This window comes from Desmodus rotundus, chromosome 4, assembly GCF_022682495.2.
Source record: "Desmodus rotundus isolate HL8 chromosome 4, HLdesRot8A.1, whole genome shotgun sequence".
Taxonomy (NCBI): Eukaryota; Metazoa; Chordata; class Mammalia; order Chiroptera; family Phyllostomidae; genus Desmodus; species Desmodus rotundus.
The window spans coordinates 45049488-45059585 of record NC_071390.1 but is presented as its reverse complement, the minus strand read 5'-3'; the positions used below and the strand labels follow the sequence as shown (position 1 = coordinate 45059585).

Below are 10098 nucleotides of genomic sequence, written 5' to 3'. Positions count from 1 at the left end.
AGATTTCAGGCCATCGGTGAGATTCAGGAAACGGTGGGGCAACTGATGGCAACTGGGAGAACTGTGTGAGGTCCCAAGATGCCTCTTGTATCTCACATTGTCTTCTAAACATGTCTCTATTTTTCATATTGCATGGCTGGATACTTTCTGGGCAGATCATGTATATTTATTTCATGGTATATATAATGCACAATGCATATAATATTCTACATTAGAATATACTGTATGTTACACATAATTGTATGCTATATAATTCTAACTTCTGCCTATGTTTTATAACCAAGTTTGTATGGATTCACATATTATAAGACTAGAACATATTTACAAAACAGGAACTAAATCAGAATTGAAACGTTTCATGTGAATAAGGAAGCATGACGCACAAGTCAAATCAAACATTATCTCTTTATGACTGTATAATCTCCACGAGGACAGAGATCTTTGGCTCTTTTGTCACTGCCTTCTTCGGAGCCTTGGTGAATGAAGTTTCTAAAAAACCACCACCACCAATAGACATCCCAGTAGGTGCAAGACACAAAATTAACATGGTGCAGGAAAGAGTCGAATTGTTATGATCTGAGAGAATCTATTGCTAGGGTGTAAGCCAATAGAAGAATACATATTTGACCTCACACTCTAAAGAGTGTGCAGACACAATGAAATGGCACAGAAGGGAACTGCTCTGGAAGATGATAGTCTTGCTTCTGATATTTTTCTTTGTTTTTGTTTTTAAAGTATTTTTTTCTGTTTTAATTAAATTTATAGGGGTGACATTGATTAATAAAATTATATAGGTTTCAACTATACCATTCTATGGTAAATTATATGTATATTGTATGAGTTTTTAACATACTCATGCTTTAGATTTCAGTGGATTGTGGGAAAAAATTATCATAATACCAAGAAGTGCTTTCTACACAAAGAAAAACGGCAGAGGTGAACATGAGCTGTCTCTTACATAAAACTCCATGGGGATATTCCTTCTTCCTTCCAAGGTTTATTTTTTTGTTATTTCTTTTAATTTTTAGGACAGGGTGTAAGAATTTGGCTCTCTTTTGTTGGCTTAACTGTACCCAGACACAGATATTGCAAGTTAGCAATTTGGATTCCTTAAATTTTTGCTTCACTATCATGTAGTTTTTCTGATTGTTTTGGTACTATCAGTTCCTATAGAAAAATATTTTGAATTTAACAAAATGTAATACCAATTGAAAAGACCATAACAGTGATCTAAAAAGTACTAATGTTTTACATAAATGACATATATACTTTATTTCACTTTTCAGTTTTCTTCTCTGACTTCTAGCTGCTTAGTAGTCCATTGTATAAATTTAGATTTTTCTGTTGGGATTTAACTGTACCAAATTCTTTTTGGTTTGAAAGTACATAATGTTATCAATTTTCATCTAAGAATAATTTTAGGTATGAACACTTTTATGGTTTAATTTGATTCTGAGTTTGTTATTTTTTTCTCATTTTGCTGTTTCATTTCTGCCTACATGTAAGCACATACTATCCACCATCTCTTTATCTTTACTATATAGCAGTTGGTCTAAAAAATAAAAATGTGTCCTATGCTCTTCTGGAAGAGAAAGGCATTATTTCTGAATTGCCTAAAATACAAGCTGCAAACATATAGTCTTTACTCCCTAGATTTCAAAAGGTCCTAAACTAACCTTGCTGTCATCTTCCTATTTTTCATTAATATCTGCATCTCAGTTACATAAAAATTATACTTTTTGTTTATTGTGCAGCATATAGGAATATTGTTCACTTGAAAGATAATTTCCTTACCTCCACCATGACTGATGCTACTTGGCATTACTGTAGATATGGCCCTCTGAATCTCTCCCACAATGCTGCAGGGTTCCAACTGTGACTGTTCTCCTTTCTCTCCTGCCGCTTTTCTCTGTTCTCTTTGATATCCCTGATACCCTCATTAGGCTGTTTTAGGCTTACTACATCTCTCAGTGCAAATGTTCTTTAACGTGGTGTTAGTGCTGAATCTCAGTAACAGTTATGTAGCTCCCAAGAAGAGGTTTATATAGGAAAGAAATAGTAACGAGTGGAGCTTGTTTTCCATGTATCTTTAATAAACATTGCAGAAAATACAGCCCAATAAGTGTTTTTGAGATTTTTCTTTTTAAGTTCACGGAATTTCAGTTTACTTCCAGTTTCAACAGAAAGTTAGCTGTTTTGACATTTCAGGAATGGGAGTCAATGGATCTTGATTTGTAACTTGCTCAGATGGACAGAGTGCAGTCTTCCAGTGAAGCCATGTGGCAGAACAGGAAGGCAGGTGGTAGGGGGAGATGCGTAGCAACAAATAGAGTTGCTCACCTAGCTCAATTCTGATGAGACATAACATGGTGAGGAAGAGATTAATCTACTAAGGGACAATTTTAATAACTGATCATCTAAAATTAAACACAGCAGGTTGAATTTATAGTGATAATCAAATATATTATAAACCATCACTTTGCATTGTGTAACACTGAATTTTTTAAATTTTTATTCAACTTTTCCTAATACAAAGTGTTATCATGAGAACCAGAATCAAAATAGTAATACATTAAAACTCAAGGTGGCCTGGAGGAGGAAGAGGAAGCAGTGTCTAAACTGGAGGCTGAGAGGTGATCAGAGGCCTGTGATGACTTAGATTTAGCAGATGACAGTCTTGGAGACTCGACCATTTATACAGAGTCCATCCAGCAGGAACCCACCACCAACTGAAGCTTCTCATACCTCAGCAGCTCCCTTTGTTCATATTTTTGCCAAGCATTGAATGGGCACTGCATGTTCCTGCCCCCTGTGAATGTGTGCTGCCTCATGAGGGAGTATGAGAGCCTGGCGCAGAGCCACCAGAAGATCTCAGCAACAGTGATGGAGATCATTGGGTACTACATGCCTGAGGAAGTTCTATAGCATCATAGATACCTCTTTACTTGCTATTCACCTGTGAGTTCAGCATCCGTGAACTGGCTCTGCAGCCTCCTGTGGTCTCTAAGGAAACCTTAGAGATGTTCTCAGGTGACATTGAGAAGAGGAAGCCATCAGTGCCACAAGAAAGCTTGGGAGGAACACCATGGAGACAGCAAGATTGAGATGGAAGAGAACAAGAAACAGGACAACTACCCAGAAGTCCACATTCCCCTAGAGACTCTACAGCGATTTCCTGCCTTCAATTCCTACACTTGGTCCTTGGAATTTGCTTTGGGTGCCACCAGCACTAAGGGCCACAGGGCTTTTGCTATTTCTCTGCTTAGCAGAAGTCTAGATTCCCAAGCAGACTTTCTGCTCTTCTCCGTGTCACTCACTGCCAGTCACGGCAGTCCTTCATTCTGCATTGGGAGTCTGCAAGAAGACTCTCCCTCTCCTTCTTCTGCCCAGATGATGAGAGTTGGAAAAGCGAAATCAGTTGTGCAGCCCAAAACTGCTCCAAAGAAAGGTGAAAACAGTGTAGTCCCTCCTGCCACAATGATGGGGAGAGTGATAACTCGGACCACGTTCTTGTGCCTATTTTCCAAAATTTCTTCAGCCAGGCTACTGAAGCAGCATTCATGAAACTGGACAGGCCAGCTACTTCAGATGGCCTCTCTGAAGAGGAAGGAGGGAAGAAAAGTAAAGAACAGAAACAGAAACTCTTGTTCAACACCTTAGTCGTCCACACCAAGTAACGCTACTGCCCCATGTTACCTTCTTCATCTGGCTTTCTTTATTCTGTGCTTTTATTTGAGTTTGGACAAATTAGCTCTGGGGTAGGGGGTTCCCACAATGTGAGAGGAAACCAAGAAGATTCTAAATACAGAATATTTTCCAACTTCTCATTTTTACACCAAAATAAATGTATTGACACTCATAAGAAAAAAAGGTGGCATTATAGTTCTAATAAATGTATTCTTTGTCATGTTTCTAGTGGAGTTCTGGGGCACTGCTGTTATTTATCAATAGATTGACGACTATAGGTACACATATAACTTTCATTTAAATCTTGCAGTTACTAAATAGTTTCAAAACAGAGATACCAACAGGAACTTTGGCATATTTTCAACATCCCCAAATAATATCAACACATTTATACATTAATTCAAGAATCACTGAAAATTACTCTATGCAAACACCTGTCCTGGGCACTGATAGAAAATGACCTGGACCCTGAATAAGGAGATCTTACAGATTATTTCTGTCAGCTATATTACCTTGGATCTCCATACATTGTTTTGGCCACCCACAACATAAGAACTCAGGCTAACGTTTACTGAACACATATCTTGTGTTCAACACCATCCAAATTTCATCTGGGAGGTAGATGGAATTAGCCTCATTTTAGAGACTACGAAAGTGAAGCTGAGGAAGAGAAGCATTTGGTCCAAGAATCCGGAGGAGAATGGGAATTTGAATCCAAATTTTTACCTTAGTCATAATCCCTGATTTTCCCCATACCACTACAAATTCCTAATGTAACACATAACATGTAAATGATGCTTTAGGTTTTCCTCATATTTTGTATGTCGCATTCTTTTGATAATCCACAAAAGTCATTCACAAGCACTGAGTTGGTAATATCTTTAACACCAATATGAAGCGACTAAGAAGCAGCAGATGTGCACTTCATTTTCTTTAACTTAAGGGGGTTTATGTTTTTTTATTTGTAAATCCTTTTAAAAATAATCTTTTTGAATTATTGAGTTGGCCAAAAAGTTTGATGGGTTTTTTTTCCTGTAAGATGGCTCTAGTAGTGCTTAGTTGTCCCTAACTTCATTACTTCACTCCAAACAATTTTGTGTGGCAGCTGTCATATCAGTATGCATTTTAAAAAAGCATCAAAACTGGTGAGTTTTTGTGTATCCATTTTAATATTGAAGATGGAAGACAACATACAACATTGTCAGCATATTATTATTTCAAGAAAGGTAAAAATGCAACTGAAACACAAAAAAAGACTTGGGCAACATATGGAGAAGGTGTTGTGGCTGATCACATGTTAAAAGTGGTTTGTGAACTTTTGCGCTGGAGATATCTCACTGGACCATGCTCCATGACAGGGCAGACCAGCTGAAGTTGATAGCAATCAAATTGAGACATTAACTGAGAACAGTCAACATCATACCACACCGACATACTCAAAATATCCACATAAATAAAGTTATTGGTGAAAATGAAAAATGTGTCTTTGATTTTATGGAAAAGACTAAATGGACTTTTTGGCCAACCAAATTGAATATATTCAATTTACAGAAAATGTATGAAGGTAGTATAGATAGTTCCTATATGCTTTACATCCAGTTTCTTAAATTGTTAACATCTTACATTAATGTTGTAATCAGGGTTCTTCAGAGGAAGAGAACCAACAGGAGACAGAAATATACAGAGCTACATATCTATCGATCTCTCAGTTGATATTTTATTATAGGAACTGTTAACACAATTATGGGGACTGAGAAGTCCTATGATCTTCTCTCTACAAGCTTAGTAACACCAATGTTTGCCTTTTAAAATTTTATACTAATGACAACTTATATTTGGAATTTCTTAAATAGGTTCTACATCATATTGTATAATGGCTTTCTCACTATGCCAAAGAACCTTGAAATCCCCTTATATATATTATAATTGTCAAATGCACATAACTATACTTCAAAAGTAAGCACATTTTAATGACCTACTAGCTGTTAAATGAATGGTTGTTGGAAAATTAAAATAGATGTTTAACTTGATTAATTCAGTTTGTTATTTAAATGATATTCAAAGTAATCTGTTTTCATTATAACATTTATACAGTCTTCAAAACCTAATTACTCCTTCTATTTAAACACATGTATTTTATTACAAGTTTAACATATGCCACATCAAGGTTGTACTTATCATTAGACATAACTAAGTGATATAAAGGAGTTCTAAATTGTTGTTTAGAAGTGATGAAGTATGAATCGCCATTCACATATACCATTAGAACAGTGCACACACATACACACATTCATGTGAATATGGACACATGTAATTTTTATGTATTTACAACTTCAGAGTTACATGTTTGGACACTCGTTTGTAGGTGTAGCTATTAAATCAGCCTGTTCAATTATGAAAAAAATTACTCCTATTTAAACTCTTAAATATTTGAAATATTGGAAAGAACACTGAACAAATAGTCAAATATTTGAGTTTACAACTTTGTCATTCCACTTCCTTGCTCCAGGAATTTCGGCAAGCCACTGAATTGGGAAAGTCCAAATGTTTACTGAAAAATTTTGAGCTTTGCTGCTTAATAAATAGCAATTTTCTTATTGCCAGCTTAAAGACATTTTCATCAAAGTATTCAATGCCTTTGAGATACAGTTTCCCTCTAACAAATTGGTAGCCTGCACACTTTAGAATAATATAAATTGTGTGGGTGTATATATATTTTTATATATGGTACATATATATGACATTTTCTGATATTCTTATGTCTACATATAGATGCTATATATAGATGTATATAACAAAATATATCTATTCCTTTTGACATATATACATATATGCACAAGTATGTACATATACATAAATATACATTATAATCTTAAACCCCAAAAATAACTCCTTTGGCACATTCTATTTTCTTTATATTAAAAAAGAGAAAACAAAGTTCAGAAGTATTGAGTGACTTGCCTGAGGCTCATCATCACTAATGGTGTCTGAGCTGCAATTCGAACCCTATTCAACTGGGCCCAGAGCAGGTGTTCTTGTGGGACACAGCAGTGCCCCCTACGTTTTCCATCCTCTGGTCGTCAGGCATGAATTTTGTCTCTAATTAAGTTGACAGCATGAGAGCTGAAGCAAGATGGCAAAGTTTCTCATTGGACATTAGTTAGGAACATCCTGGCAGGTGACACATTTTTTGCTGTTCTGGGTATATTGGTTAATGACCTCAACAACACTGATTTACAACAAAATTTTAGTGAGTGGGTGTATTTGTGAGTCTCTCTCTCTCAGTCTCTCAATGCAGACATATCTACACATATATCTATATTTGTATAAATATACTCATCATCCACGAAGTCTTCCTGTATTTTGAAAGTGTGGACAGTGGTATCTACTGGCCAGCGCTCTAGAATCTGTCCTCACATTTAAAACATGTAGAAAGAATCACACCAAGAATAGAATGTCAAATTAGAGTTCACATAAGTATTAGGGCCCAAGCTTTTATCAGACTTTGTTAACTATGTCACTTATGCAATGGCAGAGACTATGCAGTAGATTCTTCAGTTTTTAATGGATGAAGCTAAGATATTTGTTTAAGCCCTCATAGCTAAGAGGTACATGAACTAAAATATCTTTAAGGATGGATCGAAGTCTCCTTTCTTCTGTTTCCCTAGCTCCTTAATTATCTAAAACTTATGCCAAATTCAAGGGCATGGTGATTCATAACTAAAGACAAGGTTTGAACTACAAATTTGAGGACCCAGATAAGATAAAAAATATTAAGGACAGAAAATTCACAGGGGTGGAAAGATTACTACGTATGGTTCTCAGGCTGAGACTTTTTTCTCCACCCACTCAGCCAAATAAATAAAACACAGTACAATATCCACACTTCATTTAAGTCATTAAAGTGTTAGTAAACAAAAACCCAACAATTTTTAATGAGTATCCAAACTCCTAAATGGTGGCACCTGGCTTCCCATTTCTGATTTAAGATGGCCTTAGGTCTGTTTTCTGGAGCAGCACTTTCTGAGAATTAAGAAAAAAATCCTTTCATTGACTTTCTCTTTCTTTCATTTTCTTGGCTATTTTCTCATCTTTGCTTAAGTATTTCCTAGAATTCCAGTTGGTAATACTGTAATACTGGTGTCAGGTATTTGCAGCTGTAGCAAACAGCCTGCTGTCACTCAAGTCTGCGATGTACTCTCAAAGCCACCCCAGTGAAGGAGGCACAGGTTAGAGAGTCTAACCCATTCTCATCCGTGAATTCCCTAGTAACGTTCTGGGCCAAGCCCTTGAATAATGGTTCTTTATAACCCCAGTGATTTTGACCTACATACTTGTTTTCCTCAGGATCATCATGAGACGAAATATTTAGTTAGGGATGGAGGTAGGTTATGGGAGGATGCATTGCTGCTGTGCCCTATCTAAGTGTCATTCATGTGTACATCACATTAGCACCACATCCAAGCATTCACATTGAGCCCATCTCTTCTTCATGTCTAGCCCTGTCATTTTTTCCTGTGTTCACAGTTACTGGTAGCGTTTTTAGCTATATAAGGCAGTCCACTTCTATCATCTCATGATACTCGTTTAAGGCTTTCATGTTCTCCACTTATTTTTTAAGTGAAAACATGCTCCCAGATAAGGGGCTCTTAGCCTAATGTCAATGGAATTTTCTAGATACATCATCTGGGGCTCATAGAACTAAATACTCTAAAAATTTGTAAAATTTATGAGACTGTATGAGTGTTTTAAATGATTTTGGAATAGAATCCATAGGTGTATAATATTATTAGTGATTACCATGATTTCTCCTAAATATTTTATGTACCTATGGGGTCAATACATGGCTCTCCCACCACCTGTGAGGTGATGAGGGCTGGCCAGGAGGCCCCTGGACAGAAGGAATGTGCATTGTTTGGGGAATGGATTGTAACTACTTCCTTATCTCCTTTTGGGAGTGGCTTCTTGTCCTGTAACTGCTTCTTGACCTTTCCTTTCTGCACCTATGTACTGAGGTAATGTAGTTTAGAGTACACACAGGACACGGGCCTCCTTTGTCATACATCCCTTGTAATGAGCCTCAAACTGGAGGAGGTACAGTCTCTGTCGCACCAACCCACCCACCGCCGCTGGTGCACTCCCCTGTCATGTGAGTAATAAACGGCAGGTCCCTATCTCCCAGTCCTCTGGGTAGTTTTTACGGGATACTATAGACACTTAAGCAGCTCGTCAATTTGGAGCTCCTGCATTGCAGTACCAATGTTATATAAAAACTAGAGTAAGAAGAAATACAGTAACAGAAACAATAGTCTCTGCCATTTATTGATTTCTTACCACATTTTAAGTAATAGGATAAGGACTTTAGGAGGAAAACCATCCAAAAATGGAATTTATTTATTAAAAATTGAGTAACTATTCTTACATCTTTAAACTTCAGTCACGTTCAGAGTACCCTCCATTTGATGTAATGCGTATTGAGATTTTTTTCCACTGCTCAAAACAGTTTTTGAACTCATTGAGTTTGATGTCTTTTAGTGTTAGTGCTTCTGCCTTTTTTTGTTTCATCCTTTCCACATGGCAAAACATTTTTCTTTGAGGATTTTTTTCATTTGGGGAAACAAAAAACTTCCTTGGGGCGAGATCGAGTGAATAGGGAGGTTGGGGCACCAGGGTCATGCCACTTTTGGTCAAAAACAGCTGAACACTCAGTGTGGTGTGGGCAGGTGTGCTTGTAAATCACCCATCATGAAATGGGCAAACAAAAAAATTCGCTGAAGCCAAACACGGCCTCTCACAACAACGCCAGCTGACACACTGATACAGACAGGTTCCTGGAACACTCACTTAGTGGGAGAAGCCTGTACTAAAAGGGACCTACCCTCCAGAAGATAATTCCAGGATTCTTTTGGATCCCCCCTCATATATATATGACCTGAATTCTTATAATAAAGCAGCAAAAGTTTTAAAGATTCAGAAACTGACTCCCGGAAAGATTATGTACCTTCTTTAAAGTCTCATGCTGTTTAGTGGAAATGACAAGATTGTACAAGTCCTACCTGCTTTCCAATCCCTGTCTCCTCAGCACATCATACTGATAACCTTATTCAGGCATGTGACTTGCAAAATTTAAAGTATCCTTTGTCCTAGGACAAATAACAGTATTAAGCATAGTATTAGTACATCCTAACCTAGGGAAAAAGAGTTTAATTAGCTTATTCATGAGTGGGTAGTGAGTTATTACTCTCCTTTAAGGCTGAGTCAGACTAAATAGCCAGAGTCAGTATGGTCAAATATCAACATTATTTCAGATTAAATTATTGTAATCTCTTTATGATTGGAAAACTACATATCATTTTAAAAATAGTGTTTAACAAGTCCTGGCGAGGGTGTGGAGAGAGGGGGACTCTTGCA

The 10098-nt window shown here is 36.9% G+C and overlaps 1 pseudogene; it reads left to right on the top strand.

The window, feature by feature from the left end:
* The first annotated feature begins 374 nt into the window (after positions 1-374).
* LOC112305333 (E3 ubiquitin-protein ligase RNF10 pseudogene) lies at positions 375-3677 on the top strand (annotated as a pseudogene).
* Positions 3678-10098: the final 6421 nt, after the last annotated feature.